This window comes from Hippichthys cyanospilos, chromosome 16 (assembly GCF_059441005.1).
Source record: "Hippichthys cyanospilos isolate Australia breed blue-spotted pipefish chromosome 16, RoL_Hcya_1.0, whole genome shotgun sequence".
Taxonomy (NCBI): Eukaryota; Metazoa; Chordata; class Actinopteri; order Syngnathiformes; family Syngnathidae; genus Hippichthys; species Hippichthys cyanospilos.
In genome coordinates this window covers 11,194,701-11,221,093 of record NC_142384.1, presented here as the reverse complement: position 1 = coordinate 11,221,093, position 26,393 = coordinate 11,194,701, and the positions used below count along the sequence as shown (strand labels likewise).

The window sequence follows — 26,393 nt, the reverse complement described above, 5'->3', positions numbered from 1 at the left end:
GCATCATTGGTCCATGACACGATTTTGAAATGCCATGCGGTTCCGTAATAGGGGTAACTCAAAATTTGTTATTTTTCAAGGCTCCCAAAACTCAGTAAAGCCCTCTTGAAAAAAAATAGCACTCAAAATGAGACAAAGCAAAATGCAACGATAAGTTGGAGGATGCTATGATCGTAACGATCATTTTTAAAAACGCCGATATTGATGACCATTTTAGTGTTTCATCCCAATCTGTTGAATGTATGCAGTTTACAGCGGTGTGTATTTATTTTTTTTTCATAAACTAAGCAGAATGCGGCCATTATTCATTCGGATTACATCCTAGAACCCCCCAAACGCAAGACACAGGCGTCCATTAGAGGCTTTCTTTGTTGCGTCCAAATGTGTGGCCTGATGCGTCCAAAGGCACGCTTACAAAAAGACAAATAGTTACATAAAGAGCGAGGCAGAACCAATCACATTATAGGGATTATGGCATTAAGCTGGCAAAGCAGAGAACAAATAAGGTCTGTAACAGCGCATTCTGAATTTTGTGTGCTTTCCTCTTGTGGAGCCGGCTTGATGATGCAATTCTTTTCTTGGTAAATTCAACACCTGACCAACACCTATTTGCCTATTAAGCCATCCATCTTTCTAACGTAGCCCTGTGTGGCTAATAAAAGCCGTTTTTTGCCTGACTACCGTCACGGCTAAGCGTCTGAATGTCACATGACTAAACCCAGAAACAGATGAGCCGTGATTTGTCATCTGAGCCTTGAAGGCATCATGATGTCATTTTCTGTCGACAGCCAGTACAATTTAAAAAAAAATGTGTTTTCACTGTATTAACTATGTTAAAATTAATTTAGTAAAGTAATTATAGACAAAGTATTAACTTTTTACTGCAGAAAACAGGAAAATAAATGGACCATCCTTTTAACTCATTCATGTAATGCAGTGCCCCCCCCCCCCACACACACACACACACACTCGACAGGCTGACTATAAGATTATTATCGATAAAAATCGTTTAAGTATACCTTAACTTGTATCCTTTTTAATGTTAACAAAAGAAAAAAGCAATATAAAACAACTCTCAACAACTGTTAATTGTTTTCTTACAGTGTTTTTATGAGTTACGGCTTAGTCTAAAACAGAAAAAAAATTACCAGGTGCATCAAAGTGCCTGAAAGTAAAAGAAACAAATTGAACATTTTTATTTAATTGCAGTTACCCTAAACATGACCTCACTATTTGAGAATCACTGATCTAGTGACACCTATGTATATACAGTAATTTAAAAAGGATGGTGGCCTTCTTAAGACAAAATGACATTATTTGCCTTTTTAACCATTCAGAGTCATTTGACTTAATATTTCACTTGATTTATTACTTTTATAATCTGTGTGTGTGTGGGACTTGCTTTCTAAATCCACTTTTCACAGAGGACAAGAGGGAAAGTACGGTGGCCCTGAAGCATTAACAAAAGACGTTTTCATTCTGAAAGCGGAGTGAGTCATTGTGAACGTGATTATCACATGGACACGGTCAGCCGTGTTAGTCGCGTGCTTGGTATCATGTTATCCGCTTGATGTATTTTGTACTTGTACAGATAAATTGAATGAGGCTAAGCTGCCATGGAAAACGGATAGATGGGCGGATGGTAGGCCTATAGGGACAAAAAACGTTGAATACTTTTACACGGTATACGAGCAAATATATATAAAATATAGTGTTTCTCAACTATATTTTGCCAGGCCCCCCCTAGAAAAGAGAAAACTTTTCGCGCCCCCACCAGTTGATGCACTGAATATAAATAAGATTATTATTGATGAACATTGTTTAAATATACTTACACATCCTTTTTAACATTAACAACAGAAAATTGCAATATAAATCAACTTTCAACAACTGTTAAATTATTTTGTTCGCATTTATACGGGTTATAGCTTAGTCTAAAACGAAAAAAAAAAAGAAGCGAGTGCACCAAAGTGCCTGAAACTAAAAGAAAATGATAAAAAAAAAAGATTACTTTATTGCAATTACATTCCACATGACAAAAACGAAGCCTTTTTCCTGCGATCATCCGAGCCCCCCCGGCATCACCTCGCGCCCCTCCCAGGGGGGCCCGCCCCACTATTTGAGAAGCACCGCCCTAAAGGGACAAAATAGATAGTGGCTGTGATGAGTATGCGATTTCGAATAAGTTACGGCGAGTGAAGTTAGTCGCGAGAAATGCCAGGAAAACTAATTGGAATGTGCGTTGGCCCCTTACAAGTCACATCCACAGTCAGTCCAGTTCATCATGAATAATAATGTGTCATTCTGTCTGCTTGACTATTCCATTGACAAGCAAATTCCTCCCCGCCCTTATCTCTGCCTTCATTTCCCCGCCTGGCCTCCGTCTAGTAAACAAGCTTCCCTCCCTCCCTCCCTCCCATCAGCTTCTCCCTCTCCTCCTCCTCTTCTCAATTGCATTTTGAGTGCAATCTGCAGTGCATTCCCAACGGTGCAGCGCTCTGTGATTCATTACTTAGCAGCCACGCCATGCGAGAAGCGGAATTCTGTCTTTTCGCTATCTGGGGGCTGCAGCCGCCTCATCAACGCAGCGGTGGCTCAGTAGTAGCCGCGTGGTGGTCCGCGGGGGGGCAGATTTAAGACCTGCTAGGCTTCACAGTCGCATGCCGTGATGGAGCACTTTGCAAGTCAGCAACGTCGTCTGTTCGCGGCTGTGACGAAATGCCCTCACTTCCCGGGGGGGGGAGATCGCTCGACTGAACGTGGAGACATTGATACTGGCTGCGTTCGGGATCGGGGGGGGGGGGCGTAAAACTCACCTAATTTTGTGTGCCCTGGTAATGATGAGGGATGTTGTTTCCATTTTTTCTTAGACTGATGCCAGTGTGAGTACTCATCACTTCGGGAGTTACTGATACCAAGCAGCGACACCACAAATCAGGAATGTTACAGAAAGACCAATATATTCCAGGATAACATTTTTTAATACATTTTCAAGAAAGTAATTTTGTAGTACTAATTTGCAGTTTCTAGTTACTGATTTCAGCCTGTTACCCATCTCTAGTTAGTTATATTGTGTTTTCCGACCTCCAAACAAAATCCCGCCCTCATTCGCAGTTACTCAGGAAGAAGAAGAGTAGGTGTTAGAGCTGAAAAATAATTATGCTTTCAAAGTCATTATTGATGAAATAGTAACTGCTAAAATTGGCTAAATAAGTAGATTATATATTTTAAGAATATTTTAAATGGACTGGAAATGTGAGAGTTTATCAATGATATCGAAGAAAGGATTGACATCGTTATATCATTAATAATGTTTTAATCGTTTATTATTTTTTTGTTGCGCACAGTGAAACATGTGGTGGTCTGAAACGTTTTTACTTTCTTTTGAAACCATTGTATGTATTTTTACACAAATGTGGCAAATTAAGAAGAAACCGGTTTTGTTAAACATTTTTAAAACTAGCCAAATCGTTATTTTAGCCTCTCGTTAAAATGTTCTATTTCTGTCGTCCAACTTGTAAACTGACATTAACTTTGTTGAATCAAAATGTTAAAAAAAAAAAGGTGCATTTTTTTAAAAAAGAAAAAAAATGCCTTTTTCATGTCAGGAACCTAAGTAGTTAATGAATGATACTTTAATTTGATTATTGTACTAAATAAAAAAAAATGGCCATGTTTAAAAAAAAAAGAAGTCAATTTTAACAAAATCTGCCAGATTAAATAATCGACAAAATATTTGACTGAATCGATAATTCAAGTAATCGTTGCTTGCATTTCCAGTGTAAACACTCCTTTAGGATCGTTGCTTGTTTGCGTTTGACATGATGTGGACACGCTTCCTCCTCTACCGTCGAATTTCCGACATCCTTGCCCAAATGAGATCTGTCACCGCAGACAATCGGCGAAAGGCGCAATCCGCCGCCGCCGCTCCTCCGCGATGTGATTGATGCCTCCATCTGGCTTTAGAGGCTCGCCCCTTCCGATGTCGAGATGATCATCCGGCGAGACGGAAGAGGGCCCCGACGAGTGCAGCTGCCCTTTTGGAAAATCTTCATTTCTATATGCGTCGCCAAAGGTCAGGGCTGAAAATGGGTCGACGCCGCAACGCCCTCCTCATTTATTGAGACTGTCCTCTCAGTCGAGCCAATATCGTCTTTGATTCTGAAAAAAAAAACGACAAAAGGAATAAAAGTGTCACATCATGATTAAAGCAAACACAATCAGATACCCCGGTGCACAATTTGTACATGTTGCAACATGTATCATTCCTGCTGATATCACCTTGGATCAATATTGGTATCGGACAGTACTCTCTGCTGTAATATCGATATGCATCGAAAGTGAGCACGTTTTATTGGGATGCCCCTAAGCGTAGCAACTGGACTCCTGGAAATCGAAACTGTCTTTGGCTTTCAAAAAAAAAAAAATATTCGGACGTTCCTGGCCTTTGATCTTTTGATAAGCATACCGGCTAGCGCCAAATTAGCCCCGGTTCTTTGATGTTTTAGCTTAAGGCAGCCTCTTTGAACTATCGGAACGGGATCCGGACTAGCGCTAAGCACCAACGTTTTGCCCCCGTTTAATAACAAGAGGACGGCCAAGGGTGACATGCAGACATTATCTCTGGGCAGTCCCCAACAGCCGCTTATGGTGAAAGGTGTATTTTTCCGGCATGATAGTTGTAAAAAAGCGCGCGCTAGTGTCGAATCTTTGAAGTTGAATTTCACAGGGGTTATTGACTCGGCGGCTGCTTCATGCCTGCGCGGGTGATGGATGTTTCCCATTAAGGTGCACAGGCAATTAAAAAAAGAAAAAAAAAAGAGGGAAATCTCATTTGTAGTCAGTCGCCGCCACGCTGCCGGAGCAGCAGCAAACTCCCGCTCTTGAATCAAGTCCTGTTTGTTGTTAATCGCTTTTTGATCACGTCTGCTTTTGGAATATTTATGACAATGATAACTGAAAAACAAATTGAGGGTTTAATCAACCGTCACATGGTTTTATGCATTTGTTATGTTGAAAATAACACAAACCCTGTTGACAAATAACAAACAATAAGCTACCGCCAGTAAAATATTAAAATCAACGCCACATTTTTTTTACGATGCCCTTATTTGCCTTACACATAATTCTGATTAATTTTGCATTTGTGGAATATGAATGATCTCTTTCAGTGCCAAGCGTCGGAAAAGGTTCAAGTCCGACAGAATATTGTGTCCTATGTCTATCTGAACATGGGTGCTATCATGAAAGTTTGATCTCCATTCCTTTCTTTGAATTGCATGTAGATAATATCTGTGTTATAAGTGTGGAAACGCTGCCATCTAAAGGTCACGGTCATCACTACAGTGCTCAATTGGCTTATTGCATAAGCATTAGTCAAGGGTGTCAGTTACCCTCCATTAAAAAAACATATTTGATGAAAATTTTATGATTTATTATGTTTATTACTACTTTAAAAGACGAGAATTCTCGTCTATGGCACCGAAAGGGCTAAGCAGCAAAATCCGCCGTTTTTGTCCATCTCAGCGGGCGGCCATTTTACCGCTTGCTGTCTCCAAAAAATATCACAGGTGCTCAGTTATCAACCAATCATGGCTCAGCTTGTGAACATTACCTGCTGGCATCAGAACTCATAGCAATGACTAGCAATGACTGTGGTCCTCGAGGGCACCTATCCTAACATGTGTTTTGATGTTTCCAACCCAATCACACCTTAGTCACATGATCAGGTCATCAGGTAACTCTGCACAGCCTGATGATGATCCTGATTATTTTTATTCCGGATTGTCGCTGGATAGGTGACCTCGAGGACTGCAATTGGTAAATTCTGAATTATTTATATGTACAAATAAAAGTATCAAGGGATTTGTGATACAGGTAACATGTTGACTTTCCTTTTTCAATCCACAGTATTTGTTTTTTCTCTGCCCTTAAATCTAAAATGTTCTTTTTTTCTGTCTCCTCCGGTTTGGCGAATTCTGCAATTTTCTCATGGTTCACCTCGCTTTTGTGCTGTCTGTTTTTAGAGAAGTGCTCTTAAACTAATACCTGTTGCATTTGTGGGAGGCTTTTACATTAAATTGAATGTTTTCAAAGCTCAGAACGACAAATGTTAGTCACGATGTAAGAGTGTACCTAGAAAACAAGCACTCTCTGAGAACAGTTTTTGGACAAATAATCTTGCTGTAACCTTGACATTGCCCTTGACACTAGGAAGTTTGAGAAATTTTTGAGCAAAAGTAACAAAAAGCTCTGGAAAGAGTGTTTTCGTAGTTATTTGTGAGGGGAAAAAACACAAAACAAGGAATGTTAACGGGGTTTTTTCCATGAGCTCCTGCTGCATCTCTTGCACAAGTGGCACAGTGCCTCCTTGTGGGATTTAGTTGCCACTGCAGCAGGAACCGCACACTCCTACAGTGACGATCAAGAGTTATGAATTTGTATTTATTTATTCTATGATCATCTCCTGTTGCAGCAGCGTATGTATCTGCTGCTGGCTAATTAGTGTCACTGTCACAAAGAGCTGCCGGCAGAAGTCTGGTGCGCTTCCTCAAAGCTCCACCAGATGGCATTGTATAGTAAAGATTGAAGCCTGCGCTGGTGTGTGTGTTCACTGTGATCACAAATGAATGAATAGATGCCCTCATTTTCCCATCATGCAATCAGTTTAACAAGAATATCAATATGTCTTGTTTTGGTACTCATTTTTAAGTTATCATCATGTATGCTACCTTTCGGCTCTCTTCCGTGTCCCAAAATGTGCCACTACCTTAAATTCTTTTGCCACTCTATTCCCAGGGTACCAAAAGTTGTCATCCTCTTTTCCTTATGTGTTTTTTACCCACCTCTGGCGCACCCTAAAAGCTATTTTTTATCATGCCACTTTTAGCCCACTTGGGATGAGAGCTGTGTATTATACTCAATAGAAAATCAGGACACATGAAAAAAAATGGTCATGTGTTTTCTTTGCCTTGGGAAAATGCAGCGGGGTAATGTCAACAGTCCTTGAGTCTTGATCAATAACAAGCTTCTTCCAAGTCGACTTGCGCCGTCGACCTCGCGGTAAGTAAATTAAATAATGCTCAGAGATCATCTGGGTGCAAACACTTGGCTCAGAAGGGAGGATTATTCGGTCTTGGGCGGTCAATGTTTTTCAGACACTTTTGTATGTCACAGTTTCTATATATTGGCTAATTTGTGGTTGGCGAAAGATTAGTGAAACGTTAACACAAGTGTGTTTCTGTTTTAGTCACTAGGGGGCTGTAATTACACGTGAACTTTGTACTATTTTCAGCCAAGGCGGCACAAGCCAAAACCAATGTATTTAGTACAGGGGTGTCAAACCAACGGCCCGTGGGCCGGATACAGCACCGTTTTATTCTGTTCCAAGTCTTTGCAGTTCACTTCCTCTCCTTGCAAAGAATTTTAGCACATTTTTATTGGTGCGTTTTGCCTGCTCTCGATAGTTGTGTTTCATTGTATTTTATTGTTTATGTGCTATGTACAAAATATGTTTTTTTTGAACACATGAAAAATAGCAAATTTCAATACGTTTCATGCAACTTAAGGAAAAATCCTATATTGTGATACATAGTGGACCCAAAAGGAAGCTATCAGTATTTTAACTTTATTTATTTTTAACTTTACTGTTCAACAATACTATATGTAAAGTTAAGCTATTTTGGGGCTAGTAGACCAGGCCAGTGTGCAGAGCAAAAATCTACATGCAATTAACAGCAATTGTATTTGAGATACTGTATATATGGTTCTGATTTGTTAGAGGTCCCTCCAAAATTCTCAAGGAAAATGTTGTCCTAGAAGGAACCTCGGAAATGATCAAAATTACACAATGTCTGCTTCAAACAAAAATGACAGGCTCCCTTTTCTTTTTTCATCATGGCTGCTTTAGATTTTTTATTTTTTTGGTAGCAAATTCCGTGCTGCTGGGCGACAGCCGTAAGCTTTTCAGAGGTCCTCCGAGAGTGCTCCGTTTTCAGAAGCCATCACGTGGCTAATGAAGTGATGCGCATTACAAGTTCAGCCATCCGGCACATTCTCCTGCTATGACCCCCCCCCCCCTTTTTTTTTTTTGCCACCCCCTCCTGTTCTCCCACTCTGTCACTTCCAAACTTAAATCCTCATTTCGCTTTCAGCCGTGGTGTCGAGTGTAGACTGAGATTTGCCCGAGGGGGGGCAGCTCCGGACGAGGGTAGGGGAACTAATACTTAAGTAGCACTACCGCGCATGTGTTTCTTTGAAGATGTGGCGTGTTGCTCTGATCAGTTGGCAGAAGTCTAATTTAGCCCACCTGTGTTTCAAAGTTTCTTTGCACCACGCTTTTACTTTTTGTTTACAACTTTTGAGTTTCATCAGTGAGTGAGTTTAATTCATGAGATCATTTTAATTCTTGGACTGTTTTTTTGTGTCTGAGCCAGCATTTTTTGTGAAAAGGGTTCTGCATGTTCAATATAAACATGTTTAGTTGCTCATGTGTGTCAAGGCAAAAAAGATGCCACGCGATACATTTCTGCAGCAAGTAAGCAAAATGCAAGTATGAAAGGGGCTTCAATCACATGTTTTTTTATAGCAGTACCTTTCACACATCACACACCTTTCAAACTTGCAATTCCAGTAAAGTGGGCAATTATTAAGCTATTGGTGTCCAAACTATGGCCCGGGGGGGGGGGGGGGGGGGGGGGGGGGGGCATTTGCAATCCATCATGCAAATTCTCGCCTCCTGTGCTAAAAATACATTTTGACATGATCTGCTTGCTATTTAAAAAATGTAATAAGTTGGTAGTTGTCATCGTGAGTAGTGATGGATATATGTGTTTTCAGGGGGAGGGGGTTTCAGGGCACAAAATAATGCCTCAAGCACTTTTTTTTTAAAAATCAAGATACTCAAAATACTCAAGGACTTGTTTCAGCCTTAGTTTGACTGAGTGACCAAAAACGACCTCAGTTTGTGTGATGTTTTTGTAAAATGACACAGTAGTAAAGCTGTGCCTTTCACCTTGAAAACTCATGCCATTATTGTTTCTTTGACACCCCTGTTTAATGTTTTGTCTGATGGGTGTACTTTTCACGCTATTTCCGCAAAGTAGCCTCATTTCAAAACGCGTTTCCCGTCGGATTGGCCGCTCAGTTGATGCACTAGCATCTCAGCAAGGGTCAAATGAGACGCGCCACCCCACCCAGGGCAAAGAGCTCGTTGAAGTGTTGATGTGTACACTACAACGTTATTTATTTACCCAGCCAGCCGCGTTTGCTTCCGATCACCTCAGGCGTCAACTTTAGCTTCTTGACAGGAGTTGTTGCCGCTACTATACACACTACCCGAGGTGACGCTCCCAAGTTATTATACCGACTCAATATTTTAACGTTTAAGCCACCTACAGGTATTAGTCTGGAACAAAAGCACACTTTATTGGCTCACTCTGTCTTCCCGAGCCGGAAATCTGACAGAGAAGCTAAGCAGCCGTCACCGCATGTCCGTTTCCGTCTCTGAGTCAGTTGCCCTTGAGCAAGAAGTTGTTACACCCGCCACTAATGTGTCAATATGAACTTGCAACCACTGAGCAGCTAGCTGCAGGCTTTGTCCTTTCACACATCCCTGAGGAGTGTTCCCGTCAGAAGGATTTTCTCCTGATAGGAATATTCTTCTTGCTTTGGCTAAGATGATTCCCGATGAGACATATTACTGCAATTGTTTTTGACATTTTTTTTTATACATACTAAAAGCCCTCGACGGTAATATTCAGTGAGTGAGAGCCCTTAAAAGATTTTAAAGTGGTTCCAATAACCAGCCAATTTCCGCAAGTTAATATTTTTCCTACAGTTCATTTGATAATTAAGTTGGTTTTTATGTACGATTAATACCATTCAAAATCCTTCATGGGAATTAAAAATGACACGTATTCCGAGCTTATGTAACAACCGATCATTCCTCACCTGTTTTCGGGGTTTGGTCGCATGGTGTTCGCAAACTGAGCCGTAATAAAAGGTTACGGTGATTACATGGGTAAAATTAGAATGAAAAGCAAAAATAACCAAAATCTCGTAACACTTCATTCTAAATAAACATCATATTTTTTACTAATGTGAAAGATTGTGTGCAATATGCTTGAGTGAATGGACTATATGTATACTTGCTACCTATTTAGGCTGTTTTTATTCTTACATGCTCACAAGTATAGGATAGTATTAAATTTTTCTCAGAAATTGGGAAGAATGAACTGTACACCTGAAAGTATCTTTCTAATTTGAAGGAAGTCTAACAAATTGCTCCAACATGCTTCATAAATGTGTTTTCATATTGATATTTAATGAATGTGAGTTGGTGAACAATGACCACCGTTAAACATTATTTTCACAGATTTATTGAAGAGTTTCAATTTGAATTGCATGTTTGTACAATTGCTATCAGAATCATTTCCTCAACCTTGAACAAATTTGCATGAATTTCTGTCATTTCCTTGGCAATTTCAATGGCAATTTGCTGTTGTGTTTACCTTGCAAACAGTATTACACGACGATTGCAAGCTATTTTCCCATTATAATCATCACTGGTGACGTTCTCGTTGTTAAGGTGACGCATATTGATGTGCTACAGTAGACGCACCATAATGCGAAACAGAAGCCCAGCAAACAGCGGTAATTGCAAATCAGGCCTTTCCAACGGGCCGAAAGCGCCAACGTACTTCAAGAGCACTTTTTGGCGCCGCTCAAGACGTGTTAGGAAAGTCGGCTGATTTGCACGCCGCCTCTGACGACAAATGGAGGTAAACTCGATATAACCGGCTGGTGTTCATGCGCAAAGGCCCCGCAGAGAGAAGTTGTCATTAGCGACGCTTTTAAGCCTCTTTGCTTTGCTGGGTTGCCTGTCGTGGCTCATGACAAAACACCGCAGGAAGCTTTTAGTTGTTTGTGTGGAGAGCAGCTCGCACATGCAAACAAGTGAGAAGGGAGGCAGGTTGAACCCACTTCAATTTTTATGTTAATGATAATGGTGTAGTTTATGTCAACAAGCCCCGTTTTGCTTTCTAAATGTTCTAGACAAACCTACAATCAAGGAAAACAAAAAATTGCCATCTCAAAACTTTGACTCCGGGATGGGATCTCTGTTATTTATTTATTAAATGATTGTGGGGAAAAAGCTGGATCTGTCTACTCAAGGTTTACCCAATACAGCGCCCGCTCGGAAAGAGAAATTATTCCCTCTAAAAAAGTTATTTAAGAATACCTAAAATCTGATCCGTTTTAACATTATCAAAAGACAAAAAGAATATTAATAAACTTCAAACAACTTTTTACAACATTTATACAGGTTACGAGCAGTTTAGTGACTCGAGTTCAAATCCGCCTCGCTCCAGTCTTCCTGTGTGGAGTTTGCATGTTCTCCCCGAGCCCATGTTGGATCTCTCCGGGTACTCCCACTTCCTCCCACACTCCAGAAAAGGGCATGGCAGGTGTATTGGACATACTAAATTGTCCTTAGGTGTGATTGGTTGCGTGAAAGGTTGTTCATCTCTGTGTGCTCTGTGATTGGCCGGCAATCAGTTCAGGGTGTCCCCCGCCTACTGCCAGAAGCCACCTGGGATAGGCACCAGCAAGCTTGCGACCCTTGTGAGAATAAACGGCTACATAAATTGGATGGATGGATATACAGGTTACAGGTCAGTCTAAAACTGAAAAAAGCGCATCAAAGTACCTGAAATTGCAATTACTCTTCACATGTCAAAAACTAACTGTTTTCCTAGGGGCCATGGCATAAACATTTCAAAATCAGTTGAATCGTAATCCTGCTGATTTGCAAGACAATAATCGGAGCAGTAATATTAATGTCGGCGTTGCTTTAGAGCAGAGTAAGCAGGCCGTAAGTGGAGACAGCTAATGGAAAGGTCTTCTTTCAGCACACAGTCATCAGTCTCTCCTCTAAGCCTTCACGCTTCACAGCCTTTGGAAGCCCACAAAAAAAAAGAACCACTGAAAATAGCTCACAATGACTAACAACATTTTGGAGGAGCCGTCGAGCCGCATCAGTGTCAAATCTGTGCACCCTCTTCCAGCCTCCCCGCTCTACCTCAACAACCCCCTTGCCCTCTGTGAGCGACATCAGCACATGATTATGTCATCAGAAAGGCATGTCTGCCAAAGAGAAAAAAAACTGAAATCTAGAGAAATGTTTGATTGTGAATATCACAAAGGCTTTTTGGGAGCATTATAAAATATTCCCGAACTGTACATGACTTATAAATAAAGACATTCACTTAGGTGTGAATAAGATTTAGCAAATATTGGAGTGAATGCTTAAAAAAAAGGTCACAAAATTATTTAGTAAAATAAAGTGTACCTCGAGTACTTGGAAAGAAAAATACATACGACGTGTTATTAAGAAGTGCTGTATCCAATCATCTTTTGAGTTCTATACGAGCGAGTTTTAAGAAGCTGCAGGAATGTATAATATATTTTATGAGACCACAACGCACTTGCCTGAAGGGGGTTGAGACGAGATTCAGCTAGCAGCATCTTGTTAGCTGAGTTTGTTACGACATTATTTTCAATTAAAGAAATGAGCAGACAGAACCAACGTCCGAGTCCATCCTTGATATTACGAAAACCGAGAGGATCTTTTAAAGGTTATGACGTCTCCATCTGAGTCAATTAAAAGTGCACTGGTTAGAGAAACATCATTCTATTTGACCCGTTTAACAATTGTGGTCTTTTGGTATATACACAATCAAATTTGGTGAAATGCGGGTGCTGCACAATTTCGGGTATTTATGGTAAAATGAACTCGAGCTGCGTCCCGATGAAAAGGAAAAACAAGCTCTTCGAGCGCATTCAACGTTTGCGTTGAACAAAATAACGTTCACATCAAAGCAAAATCTTTTTTTTATCAATGTCTTCTTTTAACATTTTAAAAAGTAATGGACCAGTTTTGCTGCCTGTTGCTTGCTGCAGTCAGCTTTTTAAAGTAAAATGTCAATATATGGTGAGTCAATATCAAGCTTTCATATGAATTAGCAGTAATTATGATGAATATACTTCAGCAAATATGATCCTGCAGTACCTCCCCGAACAAATGTGCGACCAAACCCGGTGCGGCGCGACCAACAACCAAAACTATTTGGTAACACCAGTGCTACCCATGCAATTGTTGATGTAGAGCTTCAATACATGAACCTATCATGCTCATTATGAAAATATACTGTATTTTCCGCACTATAAGGCGGAAAAGCCTTCATTTTTTAAAAAGCTGATGGTGCGCCTTATAATCAGGTGCGCCTTATATATGGATCGATTTATTGACTGAGTGCTTGTGCTATTGAGAGTTTAGAGTTATTATTTGAGTTATTATTGTTATTACTTTGAGTATTACTGCATTGTGATTGAAAAAGTTTGAAAATATGTCATTAATTGAGGGTGTGCTTTATAATCCGGTGTGCCTTATATGGAAAATGTTTTAAAATATGTCATTGATTGAGGGTGCGCCTCATAATCCAGTGCGCCTTATAGTGCGGAAAATACGGTACTTACACGTGCTCATTGCATGATACTTGCATTTTGTGCATTGAGTAATTTATTCGGGGTCGCAGTCGTCCAATTACCCGGAACTTCTGTCCCCGCTGGTGAAAAAAATCCTAGCGGAAAGACTGAAAGTATAATTTATTACGAAGGAAATGTGAGCAGGTTCTAAAGTAGTCAGCGGTGTTTGTGACTATTTATGTGGATGTAACTGTCAAACAGTACATTAGTAGCAATAATATGTATGCGGTAACAAATATAAACAAAAGAAGCAAAAATCGGCCGCAGCATGACAAGTGTACATGAATAATAAATACCATCTGTGGATGTGAATAATAAAATATACATACTTGAATAGAGTATACCCCTCATTAAAGATTCGCACATCCACAGCTGCAAGAGTAATCATCGGCGCTATAGAAAATGGCCGCGTTGCCTTCGTGACCACATTTCATTTCATTACATTCCGCACAGCAAGAAAGAGCCAAGGTGGGATAAGTGAGTGTCTTGTGCTAAACTTCACACCCAGCCGGCGCTGCGGCATACCACCAGACGCTACCGTTGTCTCGCTTCTTTTTCACAACTCCGTTTGGAGCTCCAAAGGCGAAAAATTGACATTTTGCCTGTTGTTGCTGGCATTTGTGTGGAACGGCGACACAACAGATGAGCTTGTTGTCGACTAAACGTCCCCTCACATCCTGTTTTCCCAGCGTCTTTGAACATAGCGGGTCATTATCACTTGGACAAAACGAGCAAAAAGTTTCTTGGCAGGAATGAGCAGACGTTACGCAACGTTTTCGTGACAATGGGTGACAGAGTTTTGACTGGTGTGAAATCGCTGAGTCGGGGGAGACTCGCGAAATCCCGCTGCCAAATGATTTTGACGCCGACTCCGTCATTTGTCAAATATCCTCGCCGCTCCTATCGCTCCAGCGGGGCTTTTTAAGACAATAATCGCTCAAGTGTCTGTGCAAATATGTTTTTTTAGCATTACACTTTGAAAAACAAGTGTCGGTTTTGCAAAATCATGTTTGTTTGCAATCACAGTATTCTAATATGTATAAAGTTATCAAATATTAGCTTATTATGTCACTACTATTAGCAATGGACATTGTCTTGCCCACTGGTCAAAGATGCAGTTGTGGGGGGGCTTAGACTAAAATGTATCTTGTCCTGTTTTTTTTTTTTTTTTTTCTAAACTTAGTCCCTCGGGTGGTACCTAGTTGTATAATTGGTTTTCCGCATTGGTATACTACCGATTCAGAGTTGATATTGTGACATTTTTCTCTAAAAGCTGCATTATCAATCTAGGTTTGTATAGATTTATATAATGGAACGATACACATACACCGATCCAAGTATTGATGTTAAAATGTATTAAACACGATATATTACACAGCAATTTAACGCTTTACTGGTCACAGCGGCTGCTTTCGTTCGATAGTCTAAACAGGCAAAAATGGTCTTTATTAGGCACACTTTTTTCTGTTTTTATGTCCCAAACAGGCCAGGGTTTTCGAAAAAGTTAGGGCTACGTTAGAATTATTTAAGCAATGGCTGTTACACAGGCTTTTTGCCCCTATACAAAGCTGTGCCCAGTAAAGGGTTAAATAGCGACTAACAAAACACCAACATAAATATCAGTGCAGTATTACATGTAATGCTATAAAATATGGCTGCAAGCAATGGTTGTTTTAAAAATTGATCAATCGTTCTTTTTTTCTGATTAATTGATAAATCCAATTGTTAAAAAAAAAAAGGCCCCGCACAAAACTGATTTTTTAGGCTGACCAATACCAAAAATAAAATCAAATATTTGCAATGCCTCATTACACATCATTTCTACTTTCATACAGGACAAAAATGGAGAAACTTTTCCATCCAGAGGCTTCAATTCTGATCATTTTGACAATTTAAGATCTCCTAACTCTTAATTATTCATCTCTTAATATGTTGAATATTTGTTGGCTATTAATCGATTAATAATTCCACTTTTATCGTAGAATCAAGCCATCTACATATTTAGGATAAAGGATTTACCAATAAGATTGATAGGTTTCGCTTCACCCTTCTAAGAACAAGTTCTGCAGAAAACGGATGATTAGAGTTGAATCACGTGCATGCGCAAGCAAACACGTGAAATGTGAAAGCCCTCACGTCTGACGGGCTTCTTATATAGTTTATCAGCGGGGGCACGGGCAGGCGTCGAGAGCCGTTTGAGCTGTGCGATAAGAGCTTGAACCGCTCCTCGTCCTTCTCTCGAGCACCGCCGAGACCCAATCGTCAAGAACATCAAACAGCGTTCGCGTTCCTGGCATCCGCGCAAATAACCCTTATCGGGATTGGAAACGACACCTTGCGGACGACGCCGACGTATGCAAATTCACATCCTTGTTTTGTTAGAAGTGTTTGGCGTGCTTGAGAAAAATCATCCACCGCACGCGGTTCTGATCTAATTTCGAAAAGCAGCCATTTCCAAATTTGATGTTAAGTGCTGCCACGTTACAATACATCACAATGTCAATAGAAGATAATGTCACAATATTATACATACATGCTGATATTTGGTAGACTATATATATATATATATATATATATATATATATATATATATATATATATATATATATATAATGTGTATATATTATATATTTTTTTCAAACAAATGAATAGTATGTTAACTTGAAAATAAATATATAATTTAGATGATCAAATATGAAATAAAAACAAATAACAAGCATGCCTTCGTTATGTACTATAGCACTCAACATTAACCACAAAAATGGAGCTCTGCTGAATTGAAGTCCCCGTTACAGGTATTTGCACTTTAATCATCAGAAATAAAACATTTCTCCCCAGGGAAACATAGACGAGATTATTAAATGAATAAAGGTGATAAGTTATCATCTTGGAACTAAAATTTGAATGTTTCCACAGACCTCCGTGGAGAGCACTGCGGCTAATCACCTTTTTATTATTATTCTAATTTTAAAGTATTTAGGTTTGCTTAGAGACAAATAGCTTGTTGCAAGACGCAGCATGAATAGTTGGTGGAGTATGTAAACAAAACAAAAAATAATTGCTGATAATAATGAAAACAATATATTTTTTGTTAAAAAAAAAAAAAAAACCTGGCTCAGGTCCCATGGATTAACCTGCCTGGGGAAAAAAAAATACATAGTTTATGCTAAATCAATGAAAAACTGCTCTGCAAAAAAGAATAAAAACAATCTTTCTAGTCTTCCTTTGTCTTTGGTAAGTAATATTACAATTCATAATTATGATACATTTTAATGGGGTTCAATAGTAATGTTTGATGTTAGTGTTATACTCTACCATGGCGTTACAAGCATGATGCCGTACAATATTTATTATTTAATTTTGCTGTGGTGATACCGATCAAGAGATATCAATTCTCTTGTGTCGTGGTGAGTAAACATGCTACATGGTAATATTGATTTTTTTTCTCTGGTTTGTATCTTCCTGCTTTTTTTTTTTCTTTTTAATGACCAACAGTAAACCAAGCTAGCCAGTTTTATACAATATTTATCCGTTCAGCTGACAGTTTATATCATTTTATGTCGACTTTTAGCCGCAGGTGTTATTTGTTATTATTTGTTATTGTCGGTAATGAAAGCACGCTCTATTCCGGTTGTTAGGCAGGACAAACCGGTGCTCCCCAAGGGGACTGTCTCGTATTTGCAGGCAGGCGGAGCACTGTGAGCGCAGCTCCACTGTAGGAAATGTCAGCTGCAAAAAAAAAAAAAAGACCGCAGGGGAAAAAGAAAAAGACGCTGAGCTCGCCAGGGTAGATGTTGAATTTGTGATGACTCATCATTCACATGTGAACGCAGATGAAAAATTACACACGGGTGGGCTTATTCGTCAACATTAAATGTCAACTGCATCAAATGTAGAACTTTAAAATGGCACGAATAGCCCCCCCCCAAAAAAAAGAACCGTTTTGTGTTTTACCTTTGAATAATCACCTGGAAATTGTAAAATTGTGATGAGCGCACATGCTGTTAAATACTTTACATTTGATGTAATCATGCTATTACTCTGTTTTCTTAACCTATATAATAATGTACTGTTACTCAACTCGTAGTCCCTGATACAGATACCAAGCACTGATACCACAAGCACTTTTAATACCTACTTTCCCCCCCAAAAAAAAAACCCAATGACTCGTACTTTTAACGAAATACCTTTAAATGTCATTATGGAATTTCACTATACCTCATTTTTTACTTCTAGTAGTAATTTTCATTTATTGGTATATGGCAGTGTTATATTAGTGAGTGGGATGTTCATTCACACGTTCCTTGTCAACCCAGTGGAAATGGATCTAGATGCATGAAATATATGGAAATGTTTTATTGTTTTATTTCTTTACACGTACTTACAGAAATTTCAGCATAAAGCAACTACAGTAATGATATTTTCAAGCTTCATGAATATATCTTCATAACTTATACGATGAACAATCGGTTTACAAGTACGTGAATGGTAGTTTTTTCATGGCGTAAGGGGGTCTGTATCGCTAGTTTCTGCAACTTCTGCCATATGGCGGTCACTATATTTGTAGTTTTTTATGTGGCAGGAACCTCGTCACATAAAAAAACTACAAATATAGTGACCGCCATATGGCAGAAGTTGCAGAAACTAACAAACAAAAGAAAAAAAAGTGCTTTCATTCACCACCGGGCTGGTAAATACAGTCCCTTCCGATGTTCAAATTCAAATGCTAATGTTAGCAATCAGAAACTTTTGTAGTGGTCGCTCATCCATTTAGTTATCCATTTATACATAAATATCCACTACTATATCCAACCATCACGTTAAAATATTTGTATTAAATGTACAACATATTATGTGACTGAGAGGTCATTCCCCTGTTATAAATGCTTTCATTGCTCAACAATATCAACAATATACAGGAAGTCACTAATATCACTTACATATCACTTACAGTGTTATACACCACAGGAGAACTTAGCAATTCCAGATTTTTCTCCCGTATTGTGTCCCAATAGTCTTTCCCACATAAAGTGCGTGCCGTGGATGTAAAGTCGGGAGAGGGGGGGCTATGTTTTGGCGGCTGGGGGAAGTGTGTGTGTGTGTGTGTGTGTGTGTGTGTGTGTGGGGGGGGGGGGCTCGTCAGAAAGCCGTGAGCTCACTCCAGCCTCATCACGGTTCGTCACTCATCTCACCTCTGCACTCACACGCGAACGTGGGACAAAATGCCTACTGGCCCGGTTCTCACATACACGCACACATTCACAAATGGAGCGGAATACGATTGCTACTGCCAACTACTCCATGCTTTGTGAGTGCAAATAATGTGCTGGCGTCCCAACCTGCCATTGTTTATATTGTTTGTGCGCATTGAAGAGCTTGTTGTATATCCGTCTGAACTGCCAAAAACATGAGCACATGCTGTGCTTTTCTCTGTGAAAACAAGGTCAGACACTTTCAAAGTCCTTCAAAAAAGTTGTAATGTTGGACTTTGGAGAACACAAACATTTTCTACTTTTTTCTTCTGTGCAGCTGCGTGCGTATATATATATATATATATATATATATATATATACCAGAATTTATAGGATTAAAAAAAGGTATAAAATATGGAATAAAAAAAATACATATATATATATATATATATATATATATATATATATATATATATATATATATATATATATATATACCAGAATTTATAGGATTAAAAAAAGGTATAAAATATGGAATAAAAAAATACATATATATGTATTTATATATACCAGAATTTATAGGATGAAAAAAAAATATGGAATTAAAAAAATATATATATATATATATAGATATGGTTGCTGCGTCAGTTACATGCGTCTTGTACGGGTTGTTCCACGATCCGCTGTTTGGTGGGAATTGAACTGGTATTTCTAAAATTAGGCATGCTCTGAATAACTTCACACACAACAGCGTAGCGGGCGCCCTCGTCGGCGTCGCGACACAAACTCCTTGCGACGGCGACAGACACCTTCTCCAAGATAGTTGACATTGATAAAAGCCCATGGCAACGCTAGAAAAGTCATGCAAAGTTGAATCCGCACACCGAAACTGTTTACGTAAGCCGGCGCTATACAGCGACTGCTATGTGCTCATTACCACGGAAGGATAATGAGATGACGCTTTCAAGGTGTGTGGGCTGACACGCTGTCGCTTTTTGCTTTTTTTTTTTTTTTTAACAAGTCGGCATGCGCCTCCACTAGGGTGGGAGTGATGAAGAGCATGAGTTCGCTGAAAGCATCGCCTTAATTACACCGAGAGAGATGCCACCGGCGAAAGCAACTGGTATGTAGCACTGTCTGGTAGACACAGTAATAGCAATACACCAATTTTTCAGAAGCGTTCGAAAGAATGTCTCGTCATCTAGGAAATTGTATCGCTAATATCTATCCGTATGATGTAAAACTTAAAGAAAAGACATACAAAGGAGGCACTGCAACAGAATTTAGCAAAGAGTTGCTGAATTTTCCAATTATTTTGCTCTTAATTTGAAAAGTAAAATACAATGTTCCTCTCATAATGTCAAAAAAACACTATATAAAATCTCATGTGTCAGTAATAGTACAGTACAGTGATAGTTCTTTCTAGTAGAGAATTTTATAGCTTTAACTATGGTACAATAATATTGTACTGAGCATGAAATATTGTGTAACCATAGAATAGTATTTTTTTAATACATTTATTAAATGAAAAGAAAAAAAGACCCCCCCCCCCAAAAAAAAAAAAAGTTACAAAGTATTCAAAACTCATCAGAAAGAAAGGTAAGCTGTACTTACATGTACACTTTCGGAGTTGTAGAAAGAAATATAAACATATTGGACTCTGCCTTTTCTCCCTGAAACAATCATATTAAATATTTCTCATCTCATCCTGATCATTTTCACACTGTTCCCTCGTTTAGTGGGGAACGAAAATCCGTGGGGCGAAAAATTCCTTCTTATTCAATAGCATGAGAAAGTGTCCCCAAACTTTTGACTCCGACTCTCCATTAAAATCTGCGAAGCAAAGCAGCTCCCACAGCCGGACCGATCTTTTCTTCTTTTGTAGAAAAGCTAAAAAATAATACGGCAATTTCAAAGTCAGCGCCGCCGGGAAATGATGAGAGCGTTCTCGCCCCCCCGAAAAAGATGCCCAAACGGACAGGCGGCGGGCTCCTGATTCTTTATTCTATCTCTTAATCTGCTTTATGAATATTTCACACGCACGGCTCGGCGGTGAGAGAACAGAGAGTTTGCATCGGCTATTTTAATTTGCGGCTCTTCTTCCGCCAGGGAAGCTTGACATCAAATTTTTTGGGTTACCCGAGCTAAGCCCTCTTTGAAGAAATATTTTGGCCCAGTTCGAAGTCATCATCAAGGCGCACCTTTCGCATTAGCTTGAATGTTCTCATTTTTAGTCATGTATTATTCAATGGGAATAAAATGCCCTCTCAGTGTTAAGTTGCTGCGTAGACCCCTCAGGCCTTGCTTCTCTTCTTCTGTGGTTCTTGGAAATCGGTAGGGCAATAAACTGCTCTCCTATGTAAAGTTAGTGTTTTTAAGGGTGTGAGTTTTTGAATTTTTTTTTTATGATTCAAATTTTTGGTTCTGCCAGCTGAGTCACAATCGATTTTTTCATTCAAAATGATTTGATCGACAATAATTTCTTCTTGAATATATAGATGTGTTTAGAGTTAACACCATGTCTGTGGTTCTACAGTTACATTGCAATTGAAACACAATGCAGTAATATAAGTGTAACACGCAAACAAAGCCTTGTATATTATCCCACATCTGAGGGAATGCAGGGGACAAGGGGCCTTTTTTTTTTTTTTTTGATGGACCTGTTCTCTGAAGTAACAGAATGTGTGTAATAGTTTATTTGATCAAGAATGTCTTTTGTCATTTTTTTTTTAGCGATTACGTTTATAACATTTGTTTCTCACAAATTAATTAACAAGATGAATGAATGCAAAAGTTTCGTAAGGAATTTCAGTGAAAAACAGCTAATTAAGGCAACACAAACAGTACATTATTAAAAGTAGTCAATCATGTAAACGATCTGAAAATATGAGTCTTAAATATACTTACTTTTACTGTCTTTTTCATTCATGCATATCTACAATTCTAATGTTAATTTACATTTAATTTCACTGAATTAAATTGTTGATTCTTTGTAGCAATTTATTCCTCTCCTTGAAATCTCGTAGACATGGCATTTGACTGAATGCCGGTTCTTTTTTTTTTTTTTTAATGTGAACGTTGTATGCAAAAGTTCGGCCACGGCTGGCTGATCATTTTTAATTGATTCTTCTGCTGGAAATTAATTAGTGCATCCGAGGCAAATCGAAGACAAATAGTTTTACACAGCCGCGGTGTTAGGGAGCCGCGCTGACATCTCGCTTTAATGAGGACGAGCGGGGGTGTTCGCCCCCCCCCCAAGCCCTCCCGTATTCTGTCAGGTCAGCGGTCATCACGTTCGCCAGTGTTTGCTCTCTCTATATATCTCTCTCTGTCCGCCTTTCTTCTTGCCAGATGTCAGCGGCTGTGGCGTGCATGCTTATTTCACACAATGTAGCAAATGTCGGCCTTTAACCTATTTTTAGTCCTGAGATGTGATGAAGTCTTGCAGGCTTTAGCCTATGATTTACAATCGTTGCAAAAAGCCTTGCAAAAATATGAGCCGCAAGTTGGATTAAAAGTCAAAAGCGCCAAAATTTTCAGAAACTCCGGACAGATTTCGCGGAAATCTCGGTTTATATGATTTATTTTCTTTAAATCTTACGCAATCAAGAGAAATTCTCATAAAATTTGAAAAGGTTTTGCATCATTTGCCGCAATCATCGCAAGATTTGTGATAGTCTGATGAGATTTGAGCAAGTCTCATGAGATTTCAGAAATCCACATGATTTAGCAGAAATCTGATGACATTTGAAGAAATCTTGTCTGATTTAGCAGGAGGTCATCTGCAATTGGGCCAGAGTAACTTGCGTGATTCAGCACAAGTCTCATAAGACTAAAGGAAGTCTAGTGAGATTTTGCACAAGTCTCACAAGCTTCAGAAAATCTGCATAGTTTAATAAATTGGACATGATTTTTGAAAGACCTTACCGATTAAGTGGAAATCTTGTTGGTTTTTTAGGAAATCTTAGACAATTAATCACCGTTCCTGAAGATGTGAGGAACTATTGTTTGCCACAAGCATCACGGGATTTTTGCTAGTCTGATGAAATTTGAGTCTCATGAGATTTATGAAGCTCTCGCAGAAAATCTTATGCAATTAACCACAAGTTCCCGTAGTTTTGAGGAATTCTTATTTCCCAAAACGTAACAAGATCTTTGGTAATCTGATGAGATTTGAGCAAGTCTCATGAGATGATTTAGCATAAATCTGATGACATTTCAAAAAGTCTTTCCTGATTTAGCAGGAAGTCAGCTTGTGCATTAAAGACCAAGTCTCAGAAGATTTGGAGTTGTCTGGTGAGATTTTAGGTTTCACAAGATTTAGGGAAATCTCAGCAGATTTTACTCTTGCATAATTTAACATTTTAATAAATCCTTACTGATTTAACGGAAATATCAAACAATTTGACGACATCTTATGTGACTAAGCATAACTTTAAAAAGGGTTAAGGAAGTCTAACTTTTACCCACAAGATGGCGATGGTCTGATGAGATCTGACGAAGTCTCATGAGATTCAAGACCCTCTCCAATGATTTAGTAGATTTGAGGAAGTTCTGCCTGATTTAGCTGGAGATCATCTTGCACAATCAAAAACCAAGTCTCAGAAAATTTGAAGTCGTCCTGTGAGGTTTTAGGAAGTCTTAAGAGTTATGGGGACATTTTTAAAAAAAAAAGAATTACAGTCTTGTGTGCTTTCCTTGTGTTCTTTCTTTCTTTCTTTCTTTCTTTCTTTCTTTCTTTCTTTCTTTCTTTCTTTCTTTCTTTCAGCAAAAATACTTAAAAAAAAAACCCCAGCAGTTTAAGCATACAAAATGGGGACACAGCATTGTCTGGCTATTCAAACTTCTCTTAAGAGACCAATTCATTTCTTTCGATGTGCTTTTTTAGCACAGCGTCCAATGTTAAACTTTAAAGTAGCATATTTTTCTCTCCAACCAAAGAAATGAAAAATCTTTAGATAACTACTCAACATTCCTCATAGACGAACTAGAAAGGCAGCAACAGGTAAATGGATTTTCTTTTCCTGGACACATGAAGTGCGCTTCTATCCATCGGTCTCATAATCATGCTGTGTGATTACTTAAGTGGCTCGGTTTTCAGCGGAAACCTTTCAAACACATGCCTGGAAATCCGCCGATGTCCTTTCTTTCTTCGTGCGCTCCGCTCCGAGGAGCCTTCGCTTCCTCCTGCACCTTGTCGCTCAGCCACGTGTGAAATTAAGTACCACTATTGCGTAGCGCCATCCTGCCCCGCATCATACCTGTCTTGTGAAGCTACAAAAGCCTGTGCGTTGTATTTTTATTTTGATTACAATCGAGGGTTCACCAAGGGTACAGCTCGGCCCGGATGCCGGCGAACTACAATCTTTCTGCTCCGCCGCCGCTGTCTAATATTAATCCATCCATTTTGTTTAGTGCTTTGCATGATTTGAGTGGCTGGAGCCTTTCGTTGCTGACTGTGTGCAAGAGGTGTTGCGCATTCTGGCCTGCTTGTCAGCTGATATCAGGGAACATACAGCTGTAGACAAAAAAGCAGTCGTGTTCAGATTTCAACCTGTTAAAGGCGTATCGACCGTGCGCTTGTATCCGCAAGGTTGGCTAATATTAGCTTCTTTCGTACGGGCTTATTGCCATGTCTCTGTATGCCGCGTCTTGGTTGGTCTCTGTCACTTTCAAACAGTGTATGTCAAATTCAAAGGCAAACTGCAACTATGTGACAATCTCGGTAATGAATCGATTTGGACTCTGAGGGGTTTTATTTGCTATCTGATGAATTTTTAATTTGATCATCCGTCACCTTTCACTGACTTCTCGCTCGGATACAATCTGTGCGCATGAGTGTGCGTGTGTGAGGCTGAATAACAAATAGCATCTTTTTGATTTTAATATTCGCGGAAGCGCGGTAAGGCTGCTCCGATAATTAAACGGCGGGGTTAAAGATGTGAAGGTTTTTGGAATATTTGCCTTGTTTAGAGGCCTCAACATGCTTGAAAATTCTCCAGTGTTTTCAAATGCACGTATGATGGTGAACTTCATTTGATATTCCAGGCATACCTGACATGACTGAAAATCCATTTATTCTGAATGGCTTTCAATATTCAGTAGTGTGGTGACTCTCTTTTTGAAATCTTTTCTTCTGTGTTTTTTATTGCATATTCTGTGACTCAAATTGTATGTGTTATTCTGTATGTTTTACTGAGAAGCACTTTGGTCCACCTTTAGGTGGTTGTAAAGCGCTATATAAATAAAGCACATTTACATTTACATTTATGAATCCCAAAACCTGAGAAACTAGCTAGCTACTATTCTCCTTAAGTGTGTTTGTGAGCGTGACTGGTTGTTTGTCTTTGTGTGCCCTGTGATTGGCTGGAGACCGATTCAGGATACACTGGTATTTTCTAGCCGCCGCTGCGTTAATATATCCCAAAAGAAATTTTTCGAGTATTTGCTTTTATAGTTACATTATCATCATCTCAGCCGGCGTTTGTTGTTACAATACTACCAAATGGCCCTCAGCCTCTGGCTCCGAAAGGGTCTCCAACTGAGCAGAAAAGCGCCTCTCTTGACTATCAAGCCTATGGGCTGGCGCCAGCACTAATTAGCCTGTTTCACTTGTTGCAGTGTAATTGAAGCCGCTTGCCAGATACGGAGGCCTCGCGAATCCCTCCGTGTGGATTGGACAGCTTATCAGTTGATGATGTCAATAGAGTTGAGCTCTACTTTTACTGTGTTTTTTTTCTTCGTCGGTCAGCTTTTATTTAGGCTTACCTAATAATTAGATTTCAAGAAGACTGATTGACTGAAAAGGGGTGCACGCTAACGTCTTTTAAAAATACATTGTCTGTAATCAGACTCTAAATATGTACTTTTGCAAAAAAACGCTCTTTTACAGAATCTATTGTTAACTTCATTGAAGACAACATTGTTTTAATGTATCCAAAAAGCACATGTTAGAATCCTCAAACTGTTTTTCTATCTTAACTCTTGTGTAACACATGTTACAAATTACAGAATTTTCTTTTATTTTTTGATGATATCGTAAAAGAATCAATGAGAAAAACACACTAGGGAGATTAAATTTCCAGCAGATACAAAAAAAAAATACTGTCCGAATTTTGGACCATTTAAGACCATTATCATTACAATTTTCGAGATGCATTTTAATAGGATTTAATACATTGCTTTTCCAGCAATTTTTGCAACATTCCATTGAGCGGTATTCAAACTATGTCAGCAAACAGAGAATTATATGTTGACTCGTGTTTCACCTCAAGACAGTAGGTGGCGGTGGAGACCAGTTAATGGTTATGTCTTAAAGTGTCATCATATCTTCACCGACTACAAACGTTTTTAATTTTTTTTGGGTGTTAATCAATTTAACCTACATATGTATGGGTAGAACTGATGCCACTGAACAATTTGAGTTGTTGAAGGAAAAAAAAAACGTCATAGATAACTTTAATTATCACGCCTTTACAAGCACTTACAAAATTAGGGGAAAAATGGTTAAAAATTATGGGGAAAAAGACATGTCCGGGTCAGAAAAACACAACATAGATTATCTAAACATGCAAAATTGCCATTTGGCGTTCGATTATCTTTGTATAAAAAACAATTCACCTTGTTTTCTAGAACGATTCAATTGTCTAGTTA

The 26,393-nt window shown here is 39.0% G+C and overlaps 1 protein-coding gene across 1 annotated transcript in view; it reads left to right on the top strand.

Moving 5' to 3' along the window:
- Positions 1-26,393, top strand: part of asic2 (acid sensing ion channel subunit 2) — a 139,175-nt gene that overhangs the window by 40,165 nt on the left and 72,617 nt on the right. The window lies entirely within an intron of this gene.